The sequence below is a fragment of the Protopterus annectens genome, chromosome 1.part0 (genome assembly GCF_019279795.1).
Source record: "Protopterus annectens isolate FY-2018-M chromosome 1.part0, PAN1.0, whole genome shotgun sequence".
NCBI lineage: Eukaryota > Metazoa > Chordata > Ceratodontiformes > Protopteridae > Protopterus > Protopterus annectens.
Window position 1 is genome coordinate 1,082,095,300 of NC_056725.1, and position 25,067 is coordinate 1,082,120,366.

Consider the following 25,067-nt stretch of genomic DNA (forward strand, 5'->3'; position numbering starts at 1 on the left):
CACTCACTATTGGTATGCTGCTTCATTTGCATATAACTTCCTTGTTATCCTCTTCAGCCTTTTAAGCTGCTTTAACCATAGCTAAGCAATGGGCATACCCTCACACCTATGGTTAGCTGTAATCAGAGTTTAAAAAAAAGGGTTTCTTCAGTTTATGTATACATTCTGTTGCTGTTATACACAAGGGGGACTGTTGATGGGGATATGCAGTCACCTGTGAGCGGTCTTGCTCATTGCATACCCCTTTCTGCTGTTCTACATTGCGAGGGCATGTTTATTCTTAGTGCTCTTCTCTCAGACATGCCCCCTGCACTCTTACACACTCCGTGTCAGGCTAGGAGCTCGGGCAGCATGCTTCATTAATATGCATGGCGTGCTGCCGCCCTGCTCCTAAACGGTCACCTCCATGCAAGATTAAGCTAGTCCTGCATGGAAGATTAGTAAATCCGGGGGTCTGTCTCTCAATTTTATTAACTACTTTATCAGTTTGGAGAATTTATCCTCATTGTTGACCTAGCTGTGCCCTTCTACCCTCTGCTGTAGCCTATTATAAACAGGTTCAAGGTACTTGTCCATATTTATGTAGGGCAAATCTTACCCAAACTCTTGACCCCTTCCCCTTATAATCTGAGTCTATTTATTTATCTCCATGCCCTTTCTGAACCATTTGGCTGCAGATGCAGTTTTACTCTAATCATCAGGAACTTAAAGAGGCGGTGATTACATTGATAAACAACTGGCTTGACTCCTGCATTGGTTCTCCCTAAAGCAAGTCCTTTAGTGACTGGCACAGTCACAGCACTGTCTTATCTTGCCTATCAAGATGCCAGTAGCTGGTCTCAGTAATGAGGGCAGTCACTGAGGTGACTGACCTCTGGCTAGGTGTGACACTAGACAGAACAACAGTCACCTATAGCTCCATTGTTTCTCTTCCTTGTGTTTAATTTCCTCCCTAGTTCATAGCTCAATCCTCTCCTTATCAAGTCTGTCCTCCTTTGTGTCCTCTCTTTCTTGTGACTGCACCTCCTACGTGGTCTTTATCTGCTCTTTGTGTTTGTCTGCCTGCACCTACAATGACCACCATTTCCTCTTTCATTTCCACACCTCCTTGGTACCTTCCTATTCTATCATTTTTGAAAAAGAAATAAATTGGCACGTGCCCCTCCCTCAAAATACACCCTTGCTTCCCCACCCACTTCCACTCCTCCCTTCCTTTTGTCCTTCTGTGCATGCTTCTGCTTACTCTTTCCCCTTTCTGACTGTTTCATAACCATTTTCTTTCCATTTTTGTATGTTGTTTAGAGAATTTGCTGTGAAGCTCTTATTAGAGTACCTAGCTGTGCTCGTACTGGTGTAACAATGTGTGTAAGCATGTGCTGTTGTGAGCACTCTGCCTGCATGCTACTAGGTTTTAAAGAGTAGTGTGGCCATTATTACATAGTTCCAGTCTTTCCATGATCTGTTTTCAGCAGAGCATTTCCTCATTAGGTCAACTCTGTCACAAGAAATTGCTATCACTGCATTGATAATCAGCTCCTGTCTGCATTGTAGTGCTGTTTTACCATTATGGTGCTATATAAATGATGTTTCTGAATCCCAGCTTTAATATTTCTGAGTGACATATTGGACTCTAAAGGTATTTTAATCCTTGAAGAAATAAAAGGTAAATTTGATTCAAAAGAAAAATTAAATATCTTACAGAAATATGACTGCATTCCTTTCCAAAAGCTCATGCTAAAAATGTAACTTAGCTAAAAATATAATAGTCCAAGTACAACACCAGAATAAATTTAAGAACTTTATATACATGTTATGTAAAATATTGAAAATGCTACTGGTTGTTTTCCAAAGGAAGTTATATTCAGCATAAGGTGCTACACTCAGCTTGTGGTACCCAACAGAATGTAATTCCTAAAGGGGAAATATTTGAAGAAGAAAAAAAGTAAACAACAGGCAAAGCTGTTTTTTACACATTACATAAAACAAATATGTTCTTGCATGTTAGCGAGTCCCCCTGTATCCCATATAAATATACTTAGATTGTGCAACATTTAGGGCAAGGTGCACTTTCCTTACATCCATAGTTCCATGATCTTGCTCAAAGCAGTAATTACTGCTTGCTTAAATTATAAGGTGAGAAAATATGAGCAACACCAGTATCCCTAGTACAAAAGATGACTTGGATCTAATTCATGTTAATAAAAATATGCTGCTGCCACTAAAGCCACAGAGAAGTTACTGAGTTTCTCTCACTTTGCATTATAAATTGGCAGAGTATAGCAAAGAAATTTCTCAGCCCATGTATGTAAAACCCTGGCTTGTCTATATGGCTGTTTCACTGTTATCCCCCACAGTCTGACAGAATGCTTATTTCATTAGTATAACATTTAACAAGGCCTGCACAGGTGCCTATACTGCATGCATACTCCGTTTAGATGGTCCCAACATTTATGCAAAACAAAGTAGTGCAATGCTTACATAAGTGGCCTGGTGAGATGTACATGTATATATATATATATATATATATATATATATATATATATATATATATATATATATATATACTGAATCTATAAAATATACTGAATCTATAAAATATACAAGTGATAGGCATAAAAATATATCAAAATGCAGTGTGTAGAAAACTAAAAGTAATGCTAAGAGTGAAAAAATGCACCCTTAACTATACTTTACTAAATACAAATGAAAAAAAAAAAACTTGATCAATCTTTCTCAAAATAAAAAAAAAATTCATTAAGTATTTTCATCTATCTTAGTATAGACATCATAAAATATTTACAAATGATAGTAACAACTTTTTTAGAAATATGTTAATACTTTTAAATGCAATATCCTAATGATTTGATATTTAATATGAGAAGGGACTGTAATTGCTTCATTAAAGGATATTATGGAACCTCTTGATTACTTCTTTGTTCACTCAAACAGAAGGAGAATATGGGATAATACTTCCAGGCATTTGTTGTTGTGTCTTTCGGCTTTTCCCGGTTAGGGGTCGCCACGGCGGAACTCCGGTCCGCTAATGATTGGCAGTTAATTTTTACATGCCGAGTTGCCAGCCCTGATGCACAACCTTCAATGAAGGTACATCCATTCATGCATGTCTCCACGCAGAAGACGCTCTAGCTGAGAGTCGAACCGGACAGCGTTTTACTGTGAGACAACAACACTACCGCAGCACCACCACCACGGATATACTTCCAGGCATTTGTATGACTTAGAAATAGATTGTCCACTAATAACTGAGGAAGATATCAGCTATGCACTAACTAAAGTTACAAAGGCATGCACAACAGGACCTAAAAATAAAAGATAGTAAATATGGGTCTCACTTAGTCAATGTGCAAACCGGGTTTTTAAAGGGCATTTGACTTTAACATCTCATATAACACATTATGATAATCTCTCCTCATTACTGGATCAGCTAAAGAAGTATAAAGTAGTTTAATGAGATATATCTAAATCTCTTGATTGTTTGTTTCAAAGTAAGAGTCAAATAGTCATAACTCATTACAAAGTCTAGCAGCTATAGTACCGGCCACAGATCATAAAGCAATATGTACTGTTACAAGAGAATAAATCATATTGGAAAAAATATAGATACTAGAGTTCCTCAAGGGTCAAAGTTGGTCCCAGTTTTGTTTAAGACTACATTTTCTGCCATGTCCAGTTTGGGAGCATGTCACTGAATGTAATTTTGGTGAACACATAAATAGCAAATGCTGTTCACCAAAATTTCTTTCTCTGACAGTGGAGTTTTTTTTTCTGCACTGCTGTGGAGTCTTGGGAGTGTGTAGGGAGTGTCCCCCTACATGGAGAGTTGTAGGTGGGCTTCCCCCTGCAAAAACAAAAGTGCTGAGTTGTTTGCCAAAGGTATTTTCAATGAAAAGTTTGTATTGTTTTTTTCATTTGCCAAAATTACCTTTGATGACTCGAAATGAATCTGCCAACGTCAAGCACATTTTCGATAACAAAATACATTGATGATTGTAAAACTGGTGCAGCAATAGAAAATAATTCTTATTTGTAGGATTTAAATAAATGTATCAGTGCTGTTGCAGCATGTGTCTTAGGAATATGTTTACAATTCAATATAGGTAAAAGAAATGTGGAACTATGAGGTTGGAACCTGCATAAAAGGTTTAGGAATTACAAAAATACCATGCTTTTCAACAAAAAAAATCAACTAATAAAAATAAGCGTGAAACAAATGTATACCTGGTAGACATAATATTAAGTACTATGGAGGCCAGAGATTTGGATATATTAAGAACTTTGTTCTGTGACTATTAAATCACCAAGAATTGAATATAATTTGTTTTCATGAACTTACAATGTTTGATATAGGTTTATAGGAATCAATTCAGATTTAATATACTAAAAGGATACACGTCATTGCAAGTCTTACCCACTGTCAGAAAAATATGTATTAATGTGTGTGCTTAATGCTAATTAGAAACTGAATAAGTTAACACGTTTTTCATTCTATTTTATATGCACTGTTTTATATACAGTTGAGTTTCATATGAGACTAAAAGATGCTTTTTGAAACTGCAGTGTGCTTTCTGAAACTTGCAAGATGCCCTCTGACCTAGTAATTGCTAGCACAGCAATATTCATGTTTATACCTTTTGGAAATGTACTTGAGAAGCAGGTGATTATCTGCTAGGTCAGGAAGAAATGAATGAACAATGCTATATTCTGTAATATATTCTGTAATGTACTGATTTTAAACAATCAGCTCTGTTTGAAGTATGAGAACATGCACAGCTGCAGAAATTAGAGATAACATAGACAAAGGACTGTTAGAAAAATGAACTGCAATCTATATTTGCTTTGTGCTTGAATTAGCCATAGTACCTTGAATGGTAACATTGCATATATCTAACCGGTGGTAGCCAAGGCCACGTTGTTTTTCTAAGGAAGTTTCTCACAAAAATTGATAGTGCCAGCAGAATATTGTAAAAACAATCGCTACGAAATAATGATGACAAAACTTGTGATTTACTACGTCAGCTTGGTAGGCAATGTCTTATTAGAAAATGTATAAAAATGCCTGTATTTCCTGATTCTAGTTAGACAAACTCTGTATTAGCACGTTTTTGTCTCCTTGCTGCAAGATTAAAGTGCCTTAACCTGAACCTACCATGTTTTGATCATTTTTAAAGTATATTTTTCCTTTGACAGTTTTGGTCCTTCGGACCGGAAAGTATCTCTCACTCTAGGCTCAGGTCAGAATTGGGCCCGGTGGCATGTACCCATACTGAGAAGTGCCCACATCGGCTCTTCTGTTTTGAAAGACCTCCGACTGAATTGTCGTTCGAAAGAGGCCAGCCACTGTTTCTGATCTGGGATTGGAGGATGAGTCAACGTTCCGGAGGATCAACACACGGAGGGTCAGGTAAGGAAGAATTTACCTTATTTCTGTTTTAGATCAGGGACTTGTTACAGTATTGTTTTGTCAGGGAGATTTGCATGTGCAGATCAGGGACAAAAAGATTGCTGTCTTGTCATAGATCAGGGTAAAAGAATAGGTAGGCAGTTATTCTAGATAAACTGTGAAAAGGTGTAAAATCGTGGTACCATGTGATAAAAAGGGTTACGTAACAATTTCTAACTTAGCTAAGGCAACATGGGAAATCAGTGCATGGAAAGTTCCCAAGACCTGCCCTTAACCGAAGACGTGAAATATATGCAATTACAGCGTGCCGATAATGTTAAGCATTATACAAAATGGGTTGTTAAATACAAATTTGATGGTAATTTAGATACAAATTCACTTATTAAACTTGTTAGACAACTTAAAACAGATGTGAAAGGTCAGCTAAAAAAGCAGTGACAATTAGGAGTCCCTCAGGCACACAGGTGGCTTGAGGAAGCAAACCGCAGCGAACAAAAGATTAAAAATTCAAAAGCAATGTTCTTAGACAAAGAAGACAATAACTTGGTAATAGCAACAGCCCCTCCTCCGCCCCCTCCACTTCCCTTACCAGAATATGAAGTGAGTGGACAAGCTGATCCACCTCAGCTATACTCAGCTGTTCCTGCAAAACCAAAACCGTTTGTCAGAGATCCTATCGAGACCAGGTCTCGAACACGCAATTTAAGAGGGGATATTGAATTGTATGAAATGAATAAAAATTCACAAGCTATGAGTGAAGAAGAGATATGTCCACTCATAGAAGTACCAAATCCGCAGGCAGGACAGGCAGTACAGAATCCAATTCTTCTAGTATATAGACCGTGGACACCGGAAGACATCCGGAAAGCCACAGAGGGAATTCCCCATCCAAAAGTTAATTTTAGGAAATTCTTAGAAGACTTACAGGGCATGAGGTTAAGTAAGCATTTGAATGGAGAAGAAGTAGAGAAAGTAGTTAGACAAATCGTAGGTCCAGATTGGCACATGATCAGTGGCAAATGGAATCCCCGTGACGCAGAGCTTAGACCACTCCCACATAGTAACGCGGAACTGGACAACAGAGTGAAAGGTCTGACAGACCGAATCTCTGAGAAATGGAAGCCTAGGGCTGATTGGACTTGCATTAATTAGTGCATACAACAAGAAGGTGAAACTGTTGATAGATATTATGCCAGATTATCAGAATGTTTTAATAACCATTGTGGAATGCAGGTACCTGAAGTCCAAACACATGATTCCCCATATGAGCAACAGCTAAAGAATGCATTTTTAAAAGGCAGTATTGCACCCATTAGCAGCTTTATTACAAAGCACATGGTAGATCATCATACAAGTAGATTACAGTCATTACTTGAATATGCAAGATACGCCGAAAGGCATTTTAATAGCAAAAAGAAAAAGAAAACTCAAGTATTTGCAGCAGAAGACAGATCAGAAGTTTTTGTAGTACAAACTGGGAAGAAGGGTAAGAAAAATACCCAGGGAAACAAGCAATCTGATAAATGATCAGAGGACTTTGAGGAGAGAAAGAAAAGGGGTGAATGCTTCAAATGCGGGAAAAAGGGACATTTAGCAAGGGATTGCAGGCAAAATAAGAAGGTAACCACAGAGGACAAGGATGGTGAGGAATGACTATATGATAGTCAAGAATCACTGGATAGGAATAAACAAGAAAAGACAAATGCAAATGTGATAGAAAGGGTAGAGGATGTGACGGAAGAAATAGAGGATGTAAATGAAATCACAGATAATGAAGAAAATGAAATTTTGGACTTAGCATTATTGAGCTTAGATCTCTCCTTAGCAGACACAAAACCGGAAGTTACACTTCTGGTAGAGGGGAGGGAAGTTAAATTCCTGTGTGACTCAGGGGCTTCACGAACCCTGATACATCCTTCCAAACTACCAGACAATTCAGAATCACTTGACTACATATTAGTGAAAGCAGCTAATGGACAGCTGTATCGGGAGCCACTTTCCCACAACATAGCGATAACTGACCCAGTTTCAGGGATGACCCAGAAAAGCAAAATTGTTGTTTCTGCAAAATGCCCAGTGAATCTCTTGGGCAGAGACCTAATGCAGATATTTGGCATAGCCATAGTTGCAACTATGTAAGGGTATGGAGGCACAGCGACAAATGGATACTTTTGTAGTGTGACCAGAGGGTGAAACATTTTATTGGTACAGCCAGGACTTAGTTACAACTGGTCCAGGGGCAGTAACCGAAGAACTGATGAATGTAGCCATCAGTAAATCCCCCTCCATTGACACTGATAAACAACATTTGTTGCATTGTACTCTATATTACTGTAACAGACCAGGACCTGATAAAGAATATGAGCAAGAACTGTTTAGAAACCATGCCAACAGATTAGTATTATGAAATTTGTACTGGGACACAGAAGGAAACAGTGTAGTAAGCTGCTCATTGCTCCAGGAATTCCTAGCACTTTACAAATCTAATCGATTACCACATGTGAGTTTAACTAAAGATAGAAATTTGAAGTGGGCAGACCTAGGAGAAAAAGTCACAAGGTGGGAAAAGCAGACACAGTTAGAACTTTCCGAACAGGGAGTACAAAAGCAGAAATTAAATTGGATAACACAGACACACCCAGCTGTGCACTCACAGGCAAGTGAGGATAGCTGAGTAGCACTCTTGCTAGAGGAAGAGAAAAAAGCCTTACGAGACATACCAGAGACTCTCTGGTCAACAGGGAAATCAGATGTAGGACTTATTCTTACAGCAGGACCAGTTATTATCACACCAAAATCAGCATTTAGACCTCAAAAGAGACAGTATCCCTTAAGAAAGGATGCAGAAATAGGGATCAAACCTATAATAGCAGCCTTACTTAAGGAAGGAGTCTTAATAGAATCTCCTGATTCACCATGTAATACACCCTTATTTCCTGTTAGGAAAGCAAATGGAGAATTGTGTATGGTCCAAGATTTACAAGCTGTAAATGACACAGTTATACCCAGGGCACCTACGGTGCCAGATCCACACACTTTATTGAATGATTTGAAACCTCAACAAAAGTATTTTTCTATGGTAGATATTAGCAATGCATTTTTCTCAATACCAATACACCCTGACAGCCAATATTGGTTTGCATTTACATTTCAGGGGAAACGGTATACATATACAAGACTACCACAGGGATATTGTGAAAGTCCAACAATATTCGCACAAGAAATGGCAAGTAATCTGGCGAAATTTATCCTACCGAAAGGCAATCAGATTTTACTTTATGTAGATGAAATTCTGCTGCCAGCCCCCACCCAGCAAGAATGCAAAGAGGATACCATAGCATTATTACAATTTTTAGCCACTCAAGGACACAATGTAAACAAAAACAAACTGCAACTTTGGAAAAAAACAGGTAAAATACCTGGGATATGTAATATCCAAAGAAGGCAGAATATTAGATGAAGACAGAAAAAACAGCAATATTACAAGCACCTAAACCAACTACCAAGAAGGAAATAATGTCCTTCCTGGGTACTACTAACTTTTGTCGGAGTTGGATTCCAAACTATGCTTTGGAATCTGCTCCACTGACTAACTTGATATTCAAAAAGCTGATGGCAGCACAATATTTATTACAGTGGACACCAGAAGCAGAATCAGCTTTCTGCAAACTGAAACAACTGATAGCTTCTTCCTTAGTTTTAGGATTACCAAACTATCATAAACGATTTTCCAAACTGTAGATTGTAAACAAGGATATATGACATCAGTGTTAACACAACAGCATGGGGACAAACAACACCCCATAGCTTACTATTCATCACAGCTAGACCCAGTGGTGTGATCCTTGCCCCACTGTGTACAAGCAGCAGTCACAGCTGAAATGGCAGTGCAGGCTTCAGCCAAAGTAGTATTGTTCCACCCTCTCACATTGAGAGTGCCCCATGCAGTCGCAATTATTTTACTGCAAGAAAAAGTAGCATATCTTTCTCCTGCTAGACATCTTTCCTGTATGACTATACTGTTGAGCCAACCTCATATGACAATTGAACGATGTACAACTGTGAATCCGTCGACCTTGCTCCCAACCCCTGCAGATGGCAAACCACACTGCTGCCTGCAGGAGATTGAGCAAAAGGCACTACCTAGAAAAGATCTCGCAGATGTTCCCTTGGACGGCTCGTGCAGGAGGGGTCCTACAGGACAGAATCTAGTGGGGTATGCAGTAGTTTCTGATACCGAGATTTTAGAAGCAAAGTCTTTACCACACAACTTATCTGCACAAGCAGCAGAATTGATTGCTTTGACAAGGGCATGTATCTTGGTAAAAGGTAAGAGAGTGAACATTTTTACTGACAGTCAGTATGCTTTTTCTACTGTACATGTTTTTGCGCAGCAGTGGAAAAATAGAGGAATGATAACATCTACTGGTAAACCAATTAACCATGCACAATTCATTTTAGACTTGTTAGACTCGATTCAGTTACCTCAGAAAGTAGCTATTTGCAAATGCATAGCTCATACCAAGCAACAGGATAGGATTTCAAAAGGTAATGCGAGGGCTGATACAGCTGCAAAACAAGCAACTTCAGCTTCAGAAGTTTTTCTTTTGAGTGAGGAATTACAACCATCTGAGATCTTAGACCTAGAAATGTTAAAAACGATGCAGACACTTACTGCAAATGTAGAAAAACAGAAGTGGATAAAACAAGGAGCAATCCTTGAAAAGGGACTGTACATCTCCAAATAAAAGAAACCGATTTTGCCATCTAACTTATTTAGATATGCAGCTTTGTTGAGCCATGGGCAGTGCCATGTCTCAACAGGGGGGATGGTACATTTAGTGAATTGAATGTTTATGATGTATGGATTTACAAACTACACAAAAAAATTTTTGTGCAGCATACCATGTTTGTAACAAGCATCATGCACTATACCACGGTATCTGTTCCATACTATTTGTATGGATTTTATAGAGCTGAACAAATGCGAAAATAAGAAGTACTGCCTTGTCATTATAGATATGTTTTCCAAATGGGTGGAAGCTTTTCCAACTAAAAATCCAGATGCAGTTACTGTTGCAAAAGTCCTTGTTAAAGAAATTATTCCCAGATTTGGCATACCGGAAAAGATTTATAGTGACAATGGCACACACTTTGTAAATCAAACTATACAACAACTTAGCCGTTATTTCGTGATTTCTCTAAAAAATCATTGTGCATACCACCCCCAATCTGCAGGATTAGTAGAGAGGCATAATGGGGGTTTGAAAAATAAGCTTAGAAAATTAATTAGTGAAGCACAAAAGAACTGGGTACAGTGTTTACCTCTGGCACTGTTGAGCATGAGAACTGTTCTAAATGCAAAAGGGTTAACTCCTTTTGAAGTTCTGTTTGGGAGGGCATATTATACACCTCAATGGAAACCTCTCAAGCCTGCAGAGCAGGAGACTGACAGTTCACTTGCAGGGTATATGAGGTGATTTTTGAATAACAAACTTTTGCAGTTAAATTCTGTTTCAGATAAAGAGCAAACCAGACCATCGGAAGCAGCAGTAGCCCCAGGCGTGTGGGTCTGGGTGAAGGTGGTGAAGAGAAAAAAATGGAGTTTTCCGAAGTGGGAAGGGCCGTACCAGGTACTACTGTCGACACGCACTGCAGACAAGATCACGGAGCAAGTGTCCTGGATTCATTTGACACACTGCAAACTGGTTAAGAACTTTGAACTGGACAAAAACCTTGTTACTGTTGTACAACGAGAACAAAATGACCAGGTATAGAGCAAACAGAAATGCAGAGCAGAACAACCTCAGAAAACTTGCATAATTATTCTGATAGCTATACTGATAACATTGATCTTTTTGTTGTGGCCTTTCCTTTTCCCAGCCACATTAGTTGAACTGATTAAACGTGATGAGCCGACCATAGACTGGCACCTGAACTTTAACACTTATCAGGCGATTACACGTGTGTATGCTGAGACTTTTAATGTTTCAAATTTCTGGATTTGCACAGCCATACCAACAACATACGGGGGGTTATTAATGACTGCAGTCCCCCTAGGGGTCAATGAGACCTGGGAAAATTTGGTTTATGACACCGTAGCTATTAAAGCATATGATAAAGTAGCACTGTATTTGCCTGTGACACAAAAGGGAATTGTATGTTTTTATAAGAATGACACAATTCAAGTGGGTTGGAGCAGGTGCAATGTGACTGTACATTACAAATGTTATACCAAAGCAAACAAAATGGGTACAGTTTGTAATTCGAATTATGACTCATTTCTTGAGTCCATGTATAAGACTGTTGATCAAGTGCAATGTAATCCTGTACTTTTTAAACAGCTATCTGTAATAGATAGGAAAATGTTTCATGCAGGGCAGCCATTTCGTAGCAAAGTAACTACTAAGGTAAAGGATTGTTATTTTGTGTGTGGTAAGAAAGCGTATAAATGGTTACCTGAGAATTGGTCCGACAGTTGTTTTTTTAGGTACCTGGTTCCGACCATATGACACACTGCAGTTTTGCCTCAGGGAAATATTCGAAATAACCAAGATGTAGCCAAGTAAGCTGTCAGGAAACCTGAAAATCCAGTGGGGACAGATCTAGGTGGGCTGGAAAGACAATCATACCGTGGGTACCAAGCTGATGCACATGGACTTGAGTGATGCTGTCATATCGTGGGCAGACATATTACCTGCATATGGCGCAGTGAAATCAATTTAGGAGCTGCAAAAACTGTCTAAACTTCTCGAAGTAATGAGTAATGCAACTTTTTCTGCTCTTGAATTGATAACTGATGAGTTGAATGCTATGAGAACTGTAGTGCTGCAGAACCAAATGGCTCTTGACTTCACCCTAGCGGTGAGAGGTGGTACGTGCGCTTTAATCAAAGAAGAGTGCTGTGCGTATATACCTGATCATCAACATGAGATAAATGACCACCTTGAGGTGATACAGCAAGTGTCGGCTATGACCAAACCAGGCCCAAACCCTCTGATGGACTTTTTCCAGAATTTGTTTGGGGGTGGGGTTCCATCCTAATGAACATCTTGATTGCCATTTGTGTGGGATTACTCCTATTAGGAGCATGTATTTGTTGTGGTATTCCCTGCATGAAAAAGTTAATCAAAGAATTTATAGATATATCAGTTTGTGAGACTTTGTATCAAAGTACTGAAATTGAAGAATTGTTAGAATGTGAAACACTTTCATAAGTTTAAACTGAATGACTCTCTTAACTGCAAATCCTGAGTGGAAGATGTTAGGAGAAGAAGCAAACTGTTTATTCTTTTGAAAATAGAATTAAAAATTATTAACAGGGGGGAAATGTCAGAAAAATATGTATTAATGTGTGTGCTTAATGCTAATTAGAAACTGAATAAGTTAACATGTTTTTCATTCTATTTTATATGCACTGTTTTATATACAGTTGAGTTTCATATGAGACTAAAAGATGCTTTTTGAAACTGCAGTGTGCTTTCTGAAACTTGCAAGATGCCCTCTGACCTAGTAATTGCTAGCACAGCAATATTCATGTTTATGCCTTTTGGAAATGTACTTGAGAAGCAGGTGATTATCTGCTAGGTCAGGAAGAAATGAATGAACAATGCTATATTCTGTAATGTAATGATTTTAAACAATCAGCTCTGTTCAAAGTATGAGAACATGCACAACTGCAGAAATTAGAGATAACATGGACAAAGGACTGTTAGAAAAATGAACTGCAATCTGTACTTGCTTTGTGCTCGAATTAGCCATAGTACCTTGAATGGTAACATTGCATATATCTAACCGGTGGTAGCCAAGGCCACGTTGTATTTCTTAGGAAGTTTCTCACAAAAATTGATAGTACCAGTAGAATATTGTAAAAACAATCACTACGAAATGATGATGACAAAACTTGTGATTTACTACATCAGCTTGGTAGGCAATGTCTTATTAGAAAATGTATAAAAATGCCTGCATTTCCGATTCTAGTTAGACAAACTCTGTATTAGCACATTTTTGTCTCCTTGCTGCAAGATTAAAGTGCCTTAACCTGAACCTACCATGTTTTGATAATTTTTAAAGTATATTTTTCCTTTGACACCTACTCAGACAGACAAAAATAGATTTAATTTATATAGCATCTTAATAGGTTACTAAGGGGAAAGCTTTGAATATAACAGCAATTATGAATTATGACTTTGTGAAAGAGATAGGCCTAACAATCATCACATCAAAAGGTAGGGAATAAGAAAAGTACCATTAATGCAAGTTAAATGTAAAAAAAAAAAAAAAATAACAGTGATGAATACCTTAGTCGGAAAATATCCAGGTACTGGAATCAGCTCCTAACTCTTACTAGGAAGTCAAAGAATATGGATATTTTGAAAACAAAATTGGATTGTTTATGGGAGAGAAAAAGTAAGTGTACGATATTCAGTAATTGGGACTATTAATGGTCAGTTAGACCTCAGCAACTAACAACCTATACAACTATGAAACTATTCCCCGGATTCACCAATCTTTCATGCAGGACTAGCTTAGTCCTGCACGGAAGCACACATTTAGGAGCAGGACGGCAGCGCACTATGCATATCAATGAAGACGTGCTGCCTGAGCTCCTAGGCTTACATGGAGCATATATGAGTCCAGGGGCGTGTTTGAGAGCAGACCTCTCAGAATAAACATGCCCCTGCAATGTAGAACAGCAGAAAGTGGGAAAAAATGAGTGAGATCGCTCATAGGTGTGTGCACATCTCCACCAACAGTTCCCCATGTGTACAACAGCAACAGTACAGAAAAAGTAAATGAAGAAACCCTTTTATTTTTTTTAACAATCCGATTAAGGCTAACCATAGGTGTGCTGGTGTGCCCATCACTTAGCTATGGTTAAAGCAGCATAAAAGGCTGAAGAGGATAACAAAGAAGATATATGCAAATGAAGTAGCACAGCAATAGTGTAGTGGGCAAAGCATTCACCTAACGAGCAGGCATTCTGGGTCAGTTTCCACTGCAGCACACTCTCACATGGCAAAGTACATTATAACCAATATTTTTGTTGCAAAACCCACTAAATAACACATATTTATGAACTAGACTACGGCAGGAAATGCACACGTGAAGTATCAGTGTCTTAATGAATAAGGCATTAGTAAGCAGGTCTAAGCACAACTAGTAAGCATATGCAAGCACTAGTAAGCGTGTTTGAGTGCGTTTGTATGGAGGTAAGTACTGCCTGCATAGATTAAGCAATCTGGAAGTTTACTGAGTATAAGAAACTGTAACTGGAAATTAGCAGTGCTTAGCTCTGTACAAGCACGTGCACACCCACTTACAACTGTTTAAAGTGCCTTAATCACTCTGTATCCAACGGCCCGTGTTCTGCCCAGCAACAAAATAAACAGCCTCTGTATGGCCCGAACCCAGGACCCTGTACATAACAGTCATAGTAGTTAACCACTAAGCCATCACAGCAATATGTAACACTGAGGTTTCAACAAACAAATCTTCACTATAGGAAAATCGAACTGAACATGTGAAATGAATCTATGTACAGTGTGATGTTGCATAACCTGCTACATAACAAAAATATGTGAACTGGAGTACTGCAGTAAGGCCAGATGTGAGACGTTACTGTAATAAAGTGTTGAATTTCCCAGGAACCAATACAGTGTACATACACATGAATCACAGATACCAGAAACAGATATAACATGTAACAAATAAATCAATGTCAAAAGGAAAATATAATGCTAATTAGATATTAAACAATGCAAAGCATTGCACAGGTCAGCTTACGTGGTGTAAGGAATGGGTAGGTCGGCTAACTCAATCTGCCCAGTGGTATGCCCCTTTAAGCAATGCCAACATTAGGTAAGAAGGTGTGCCCATACCTTAGACTTTTCAAAACCATCCAATCATGGGAAAGTGCAGGAAATCAGGAGTATTTAAACCCCACAGGTGCCAATAACTCCCATAACTGGTTGCAGCTCCCTACTGCAGGCAGACTGGCTAGAGTTGGGGAAGGCAGTCAATTTAGAGCGCAGTGCTGGGGCACCCAGGATTCCAGATTCATGGTATGGCTCCTGTTAAAACACCATGAGGAGAGACTACTGCAGGGCCAGTACCAGGGCTCTCAGTATAAAGTGCAGGTCTGGGACAGTCTCGCCTGTGTCCTCAGCAGTGCCACTGGTATCCCCCAGACTGGTGAGCAGGTCAGGCATCACCATGCTGACCTGAAGTGGCAGAGGGGTGATCTCTTGGCCCAGTGGATTCAAGAATCCAGGCAGATGGTTGATGCCCCAGCACTAAGTACTCATTCTACTACATATATAATGCTTGCCTAGCTTGTGTATACTATGGATAGGTAATGGCTAAATATCACTGTATTTCTCTGACAGCTGCAGATGAGCGGGCTGAAATCCAGCAAGCCCATGCTACTAGGCTGCAAAGGCTGCATCACGAGGCAGGTTATTAATATTCTTGCATGTACTGTCATAACAAATAAATATAACAGTACTAGAAAGTGTTGTACCAGTATCAAAATATATTGTGTATGGGATGTACTGAATAAACCAGACAACATGGCAGGAAGACAGTCATATAGGTTGTTTGGAAATAAGGTGTAATATCTAATGATAAAAGTATAACCTCTGGAGAGCTTGTGTACATTCTGCTTTCATATGGTGTTGTAGTGTTGCATTCTATAAATAGTACTGTTGTATTAAGCAGTCTTACCCACACTGTTGAATGCAGTTAAAATGTGTAGGAAGTTCAATATAACAATGTTGGAAGTTCAAGAGGTCAGTCATATAGAACAACTGAGGGAGACTTAGGCAGAAACCATTGGAATGCTTTACACCAATTCCCTGATAGCACAATGTACTGTGATGTCAACTGTAATACATTTACCACACACAGCAGAGGTTTGAATCCCAAGAGTGGTAGTAAGTTATATGCATAATCATACCCCACAACTGTACAGAGTTTGCGATAACGTTCAGATAGAAAGCTGTATGCATAATTAGACTCAACAACTGTACATACTTTGCTAGAATGTTCAGATAGTACGCTGTAAGCATAATCATAATCATCTAATCTACATACCGTGGCAGAATGATCAGGTAGTAAGCTGTATGCATAGTCATACACATCAACTGTTCTGATCTGCCCAGCATGTCCAGATAACAGTCCCAAATCTGCTGCCCGGTAACCTGTTCCCCTGAAAAATAAGTGTGATGATCCAAGAAATGCAGGCAGCTTATACTGACATATAATGGATAGTCAGACCTGAACATAAAAAGAGAATGTATATGGAAAAAAAACTGTCATTGTAGCATCTCACCCAAAGTGTATGACAGCTATTCCAAGATATGTCACATTAACACCTGCATCCTGTCAAGTCTTGGCCAGAGTGTGTGCAATAACGGACTGTTATATATGTGTATAACAACATGGCATCTGGGAGTATGTGTAGAATTGGTCAGGTAGTGTTAATAATGATTTTCTCAACAGCTATAACTGGTAAGAGGTGTAGATTGTAGTTACAACGTACCACACATATTCTTGTCTACAAGCATGACATCTGGGAGTATGTGTAGCATTTATCAGGTAGTGTTAACAATGATTTTCTCAACAGCTATAACAGGTAAGAGGTGTAGACTATATGTAAGACACGGTCCACGTATATACTAACCTAAAAAAATACCATTGTACAATATAAGGCCATTGGGTAGTGTAATAATACATGTAAGGGACAGATCACTGCAGTGACTAAGAAAATTGTGAAAACTGCAGGGATATATTATTTGTTAACTGACCTCTCTCTCTTACCTCCACCATATGTGCAACAATAACCCAATTACACACCTCAATAGTTATGTGAATGCTCCATACATTTGTTGGGGCATATGTCCTATCGGTTTACAAATATTTTCATTTGGTTATATGCATGTGCCATGGTAAAATACTGCCATACTGGTGACCTGTTGCCAGCAATGAAACCTGCATGCTGTTGTAATGGCCACTGCTGTCCCGTATATGCATGTATTCTGCTTGCTCTGCAACTGTTGTAAATCTGGTGCCTTGGGTTAATGGGAATACCTATGCATGCTGTTATAACTAAACCTGAATGCTGTTGACTGTTACTAGCCCATAACATTCTTAAAACTGCAACACCATAGCTCATATGGGAAGGCTGGTCCCAGCAGACCCACCTGTCCCACCTCAGCTGGCCATGGCACCGGGCATCAGCATGTCTGGTGCCCAGCCAGGGACCTCCTCCTCTGTTGGCCCTGCACCACCTTCGGGTGGAATTGCCATAGGGAATGAGGCTCAGCCCCCCTGGGAGTGGGGGCAGAGAGGTACCTGTCACCTGCCATCAGGTCCGGGGCGTGGTGCATAGGGAGCTCGACAGGGAGTTTGGAGACTGGCTACACCAGCTTGAGGGCCACATTTCGTAATTAGAGGGTGAGCCTCCTCCTCCTACCCAGCACAGCCACCCTTGGGGCCGTGAAGGTGCAGTGGTGACTGCCCATGGGTGGAGACCTCAGTCCCACTGTTACCATTTGGGGGCTCATGGGCTTGTAACTTCTAAACACCCCTCCCCATCCAAAGTTTTCACCCTCCATATATGTGTCATATACTGCCCCAGTATGCATCTTGTTTGTCTTGTCTGTTAACCTATCCAACCTACCTCTCCAAATGTACCTACTACCCCTCCCCAACATCCCACTCTCACCTGAAAATAAAAAGGGCAATCTGTTCCCACAAAAAAAATTTCACCCCACACATAGCTGTGCATTTCACACACATGTCCACTGGACACATGTAATCTGGTCAAATTGGCATCACAATGAATTATTGTTGTTGTCCTCACCCCCTCCTAGGGATTTGAGTGTCCACATCTACCTCCAAAGTCAGTGTATATGCACAGCTATTGCTGTAGAAAAAATAGGCAGCTATGGACCTTCTGTACACCATTCCTGCACATCCCTGGCTATTTTCCCTTCTGTCTTTCCCTCTTTGTGCCCCATTTTCACCACTTTCCTATCAACCCCCTTTTCGTTTCTTTTAAAAAAATTAGAACGAGGGTAAGTGGGAGTAAGCACTTTTAAGCAGCAGAGAGTGGGTTTAAGCCTGTTTGCCCAGGGGTAAGCAATGCCTACATAGGTTAAGCAATTTAGAAGCTAACTGAGTGTAAGAAACTGTAACCGGAAGTTAGCACTGTTTACCGTGGCGCATACCAGCGCAAACCCACTTACATCTGAGTAAAAGTGCCTTAACCATTCTGTGTTTTGCTCACTGAGGAAGGCAGCATTGCCGAAACTGGTCTGATGTATTTGTTGGTTAAGTGCATTTTTAATACACTATGTAGTATTTATAATATATTTTTCCACACCAAATTGTGCTGGCTCTGCTTATTTGACTTGGAATGCACATGAACCTGCATATATAGCAGGCTGTACAGGCATGTCACAGAACAGGGTAAGATACACTTGTGTGAACGTGCATAACCACAACCAATTAGAACAGACCCACAGCCACATATGGCAAACTAGCATAATATTACAGTATATGGACTATCTGTTCAACACCATCCTCATATGTGCCACTCACACACTAACCCTACATATACTGGGCCGCTACACAGTTTGATCAATAAACCACAGTATGTCCAGGTTATGTCATCAAATATAACCCCTACTGTACATAACATGTGTAGCAGTCTGATATCTCACTGGCTTGTTATCAGATATGATGACACTAATTATGGTGTACAGCACATATGCATCTCTTCATGCACGACATATGTGCAAAGGTTGACAGAGTTGTGGCTGGAAGCACATACACACAGCCAATATTGACATGTTGCTGTGATAACCTCATACATTTACTGTTGTAACAGGGTTTGTTGTAACATATATTCTATGAGGGATATGAAGTCAGTAACTGTCACGGCTTTCACCATCTACAGACTGCAATCCTCACACTACCTTCTGCAGTCCACAGATAGATGCTCCATGGGTAACACATGAAACCAAAGGCACAACACACTGCCCCGTCTGCAGATGACCCTGCAAATGGGGATTCTTTATAAACATAGAACTGGCGTGGCAAGTATTGAGACATGTAGGACAGCCATATTCACACACACACTGTTAAACCAACATTACTCCAATTGCAGTATAGCAGCACTTACAGTCTGTAGTCAGGTCAGGCACATCCCACTCCTGTATGTTGCCTTGTTTCCACAGTATATGTTGTTAGAGGTAAATCCCCAATCCATCTGAGATGCTGTTTGCCAAACAACAGATGTAGTTCCTGCTCACATTGAAAGAAAAGGGCCAACACCAACATGATTTTCCTAGATATTGGAGTGTGTTTCCAAGCAATTGGCTATAGGAATGTTACCACAGCTGCTCCACATGCAATCAGCTAGTTGAGGGCCGTAATTTTGCAGAGGCCATCAGTTGATCATGAGCATCACTTAAATACACGTGCTACTGCCTAAGCAAAGCAGGTGTAGGTCTCCACATCCACCAGAGAGGGAGTGGGAGAGGCAGACAGAGGCAAAGACAAGTCAGGGAGGGGTGGGAAAGTAAAACTGAAGCATGTTTGTGTCACACACTTACCAGCACAGGGTATCAAACCCCTGACAACTATGTAGTGCTATCACAGTTCTATGCAGTTATTGGAAGTGTCACATGGGTTACCTGTTGTGGAGCCCTCAGAACATATATGTGATGATGAGTGACATCTGCAACAGGGATGTGGTAGCTATATGGTAGGTGATGTACACATGCCTGTCCACATGAACAGGTGCCACCAACAACACAGTCACACTCTCACAGGGATGCACACACATTGACACACTTGGCAGGGCCAGGATTAAAAATCATCAGTAGTGGGATTACCACAAAACATCACTGTGCAGGTATCACATGCACCACACGGGTCATATGGAGGTTGTATGGGCAAAGGATATGGGGAGGTGTCTGACATCAGACAGCATGCTTCAGTATGCCAATGGGGGTTGTAGTGAGTGTGGATGTGAACATACACACCATACAACACACACACAAACACACAGGGTACCAGTACTGACATACATGGGTGCATGTCTGCACGGGTGTGTGGTGGTCGACTGTGCCAGATGGCTATGGAAGGCTAGGCAATGGGTATACCTTGGCATCAGGCCACATGACAATGGTCTGTATCGTGGCTCAGGGCTGTGGTTTCTGCATTTGCCCACACAGGTGGGTATTGTATCCATCATCCAGTTACCTGGGTGACTATTGTGTGTGGCCAATGCTGTGCATCATTTTCCATGTATGTGCTCCTTACTTCATGACATGGACGGTGTCTGGGATATGCGCACCTCCCATATGCATGTACAGTGACATGTGGAACTATACCTGGGGTGTCTGGCCCATGTTGTGAACACAGACTATCATCAGATGTCCCAGTCTTGCCCACCTGGGTCAGTAACTGGTAATGGGCAGCTGGTTTACCCTGCACCTACATTGACAGCATGCTAACAGCATTCCCTGCTGTCAGTGGCATCATTCAATACAGGGCATGTTGTCTGGCATGGTATGTCCTTTGTGGGTAACATGTGATGGCACCACAGATGTTGCAGGTGCCCATTGGGGAACGTGAACATGTGGAGGGTGCACTGCCTGCATGTATGTGCATATTGGACAGATGGACAGGGTGCCATGCCCTATGTAGCCCACTGCTATCACTTCATAGTTACTATCAGTGGCCAATATGTAGCATACTATCCACATATTGGCTGTTGCCTAGGCATATGTGCATGTGTATATGAGACATGGGTTGAGAATGTCTGGGTAATACTTGGGTTGCTAACTGTAATTGCCTGGCCTTAATGTCACATGTATGGGTATGGCTTTGCACCCAGCCACCCAGCTATTTCACATCTGTTATCCTTGTACAGTGGACATTGCAATATCTAGTAGGGCCACCATATACGAATTATGCAAACACACTCACAACCACTTCCACATAAGATAGGACTTATAAACACACACATGCACCTGTTGTGTCTGGTAGTAGAACTCCTACCTAACAAGTTTATTACACTACAGCACTATACAGTTACAGTAAGAGCCAAGAAGATTACTAGAGTACTCCTTCACCAAAGGTATATATCACATTGGATGACATCAGCAGGATTGCCAAAGTAGGACATTCTAATTGTAGTGAGTGTGACTAGCCTAAAATGCATTGTTCCCTACACAGACAGTGACACACACACAAAACATCTACAACCGACATGTGTGGGTATAGAACCCCTAAAAGTGGTCTATATCACACTACAGCATAGATCTGTTATAGGACACACCAAAGGGATCACTGCAGAACTCCTTCCCCAAAGGTGTATTTCACAATGAATGACATCAGCAGGATTGTCAAAGTAGGACATTTAAATTGTAGTGAGTGTGACTAGCCTAAAATGCATTGCTCCCTATACAGACAGTGACATACAAACAAAACACCCACAAGCAACATGCATGGGTATAGAACCCCTAACAGAGGTCTACATCACACTACAGCATGGAGCTGTTATAGGACACACCATGGGGATTACTGGAGAACTCCTTCCCCAAAGGTATATTTCGCAATGAATGATATCAGCAGGATTGCCAAAGTTGGACATTCAAATTGTAATGAGTGTGACTAGCCTATAATGCATGGTGCCATACACAGACATTGAAATACACACAAAGCATCCAGAACTGCCATGGATGGGGATGGAACCCTACCATAGTTCTAAATCACACTACAGAAGTACGCAGTTATGGCACACGCTAGGGAGATTACTAGGCTACAACCTTCCCAGAGGTGTATTTCTATGTGGGTGACATCAGCAGCCTTGCCAAAGTTGAGCACATGAATTGTAGAGAGTGAGAATACCATAAAAAGCATTGTTTTCTCCACAGACACACACTTGCTATGTCTGGGAGTAGAACACCTACCTAACTACTTTATTACACTACAGCAATATGCAGTTACAGGACGCATTATGGAGATTACTGGGCTGTAACCTCCCCAGAGGTGTTTTTCTAGGTGGATGACATCAGCAGCCTTGCCAAAGTTGAGTATATGAATTGTAGGGAGTGTGAGTACCCTAAAAAGCATTGCTCTCTACACAAAAGACAGACATACACACACACTTGCCATGTCTGGGATTAGAACACTTACCTAATTACTTTATCACACTAGAGCAATACACACTTACAGGATGCACTATGGAGATGACTGGACTACATCTTTCCCAGAAGTGTATTTCTAGGTGAATGACATCAGCAGCCTTGCCAAAGTGAAGTATACGAATTGTATGGAGTGTGAGTACCCTAAAAAGCATTGTGTTCTGCACAGACAGACACACACTTGCCATGTTTGGGATTAGAACACCTATCTAACTAATTTATCATATGGCAGCAGTACACAGTTACAGGACACGCTACAGAGATTACTGGGTTACAACCTTCCCAGAGGTGTATTTCTAGGTATATGACATCAGCAGCCTTGCCAAAGTTGAGCATTTGAATTGTTGGTAGTGTGACTACCCTAAAAAGCATTGCTCTTTACACAGACAGAGACAGACAGACACACAGTTGCCAAGTCTGGGATTTGAATTCCTACCTAACTAGTTTATCACATTACACCAGTACAGAATTATGGGACACACCATGGAAATTACTGGGGTACAACTCTTCCAAAGATGTATTTCACATTGGATGACATCAGCAGGCTTGTCATAGTAGGGCTATGGGGAGGGCAGTGTGTGTGCATGGGCCATAACCCTTTCATCTAGGGGTTGACACACCACATGCGGTCAAACACAGAGTCATATTTCACAGGTACATGTATATAGCTGCTAGATGACTAAATCCTTGTACAGTCATGTTGCACAGCTGGCATGTGCACCACATAGTCTGTCATGCTGACAGATACTAGTGACTAGTATCTGCAGTGAGTGACATCTGCACCTCATGTGTTTGGGGCCATTTGGCTGTGTGCTGGGTGGGACAGGCCTGGATGGCTCCTTGTCACAGTCCCCTCTTCCACACATCTATGTCCATCTACTTTTAACTTATTATAGTGTGTTGCCCTTACATATATGTCTGTATTCCTATCCACTGTGTGCAAGGCATGAGTGGTGCATACCGAGTGTCTGCACTAACAACTTTGACTGCCATATATGTCTGGTCCACTGGTGTTTGTCTGGTCCACTGGTGTTTGCAGACATGGCCTTCATGTGTTATAGTGTGTGAGCATGCCCAGTATGACCTTTCAGTACGTTATTGACTGACATTGCCTTCATTTCTCTAAGTGTGTGAGCATGCCCAGTATGGCCATCTGGAATGCATGTATGGATCAAGTCCAGGTAGTTTGTACTGTAGTGTTGATCTTTGTGCTGTACACCAACAGGTAGCATGCTGTCTCTGCAGGGTATCCATCGATCATTTAGCATTGACTGTTACTACATTTCTGCATAGCAGGGGAGGGGGCACACCTGACTGTTACTATATTTCTATGCAGGATGGAGGGGCACACCTGACTATGTCTACATTTCTACACAGGATTGGGGGAGTACACCTGACTGTTACTATATTTCTATGCTGGATGGGGGGCACACCTGACTATTTCTACAGTTCTACACAGGATTGGGGGGGCACACCTGACTGTTACTATATTTCTCGGTAGGATGGGTGGGCATACCTTGAACTTGTACACATTTGCTAGGACTGTACTGGTATGGCGGGTACTCCATTTCGGTCTGTAGTCTTACCTATCGTGCTGGCTAGAGGCATACCAGTGTACTACAGATCTTAGCTTTTAATTACCAACTTATTGGTTTCTGACATCCTACCCTTCAGAACTGATATCCCACCGCCTGACCTGCTGTAGTCTGTTTGTGTAGGCCAGGGGGGGTACCTATAGGCCTCATTAAGAGGCCATAGCACAGCCTTTGTCTGTGTTTGTCTACACCTGTCCTGCTGGCTGTGACTGTTGTTGGTTATGTGACCCCCCCCCCTGACTGGCATGTGTGAGTCACTTACCTTGTGGGTGTCCCAGTATTGAGGGTGGTGCTGCAGGCCTGCTTATGTTGGTTGCACATAGTACACTCCCTACACATGGTTAGACACAGGTAGTGAAATGTTTGGCATCCCTTTTACTGTAAGTGAGAGTTGGAGAGAGGTGTTATTCCCTGCGTCCCTCTTGTGTCAGTGTATGTGCTATGTGTTGCCTCTTTGCCAAGGCCATCACATACTGGGCACACCTCCTTCTGCCTACTGGGGCAGGCTGAGGGTGTTCCTCCTCTGAGTCACTCTGTGCCTGTGCAGGCCTTGGCAATGATAGGGGGCTGTGTGGCCCTGCTCCATGCTGTTTCTGCTGCAGCTGTTTCTGCAGGATCATATTGTGTAGCATGGCACATACAACGAAAATATGGGTACATATAGCTGGTGAGTACTGCAAGGCTCCACTGGATTTGTCCTTGTACCGGAACCATGACTTTAGCATCCGAAACACATACTCTATTATAATTCTGGTCTGTGCGTGTGCCTCATTATGGAGTTCTTGTTTGGGTGTGTGTGCATTTCTGATGGATGTCATCAGCCACGGC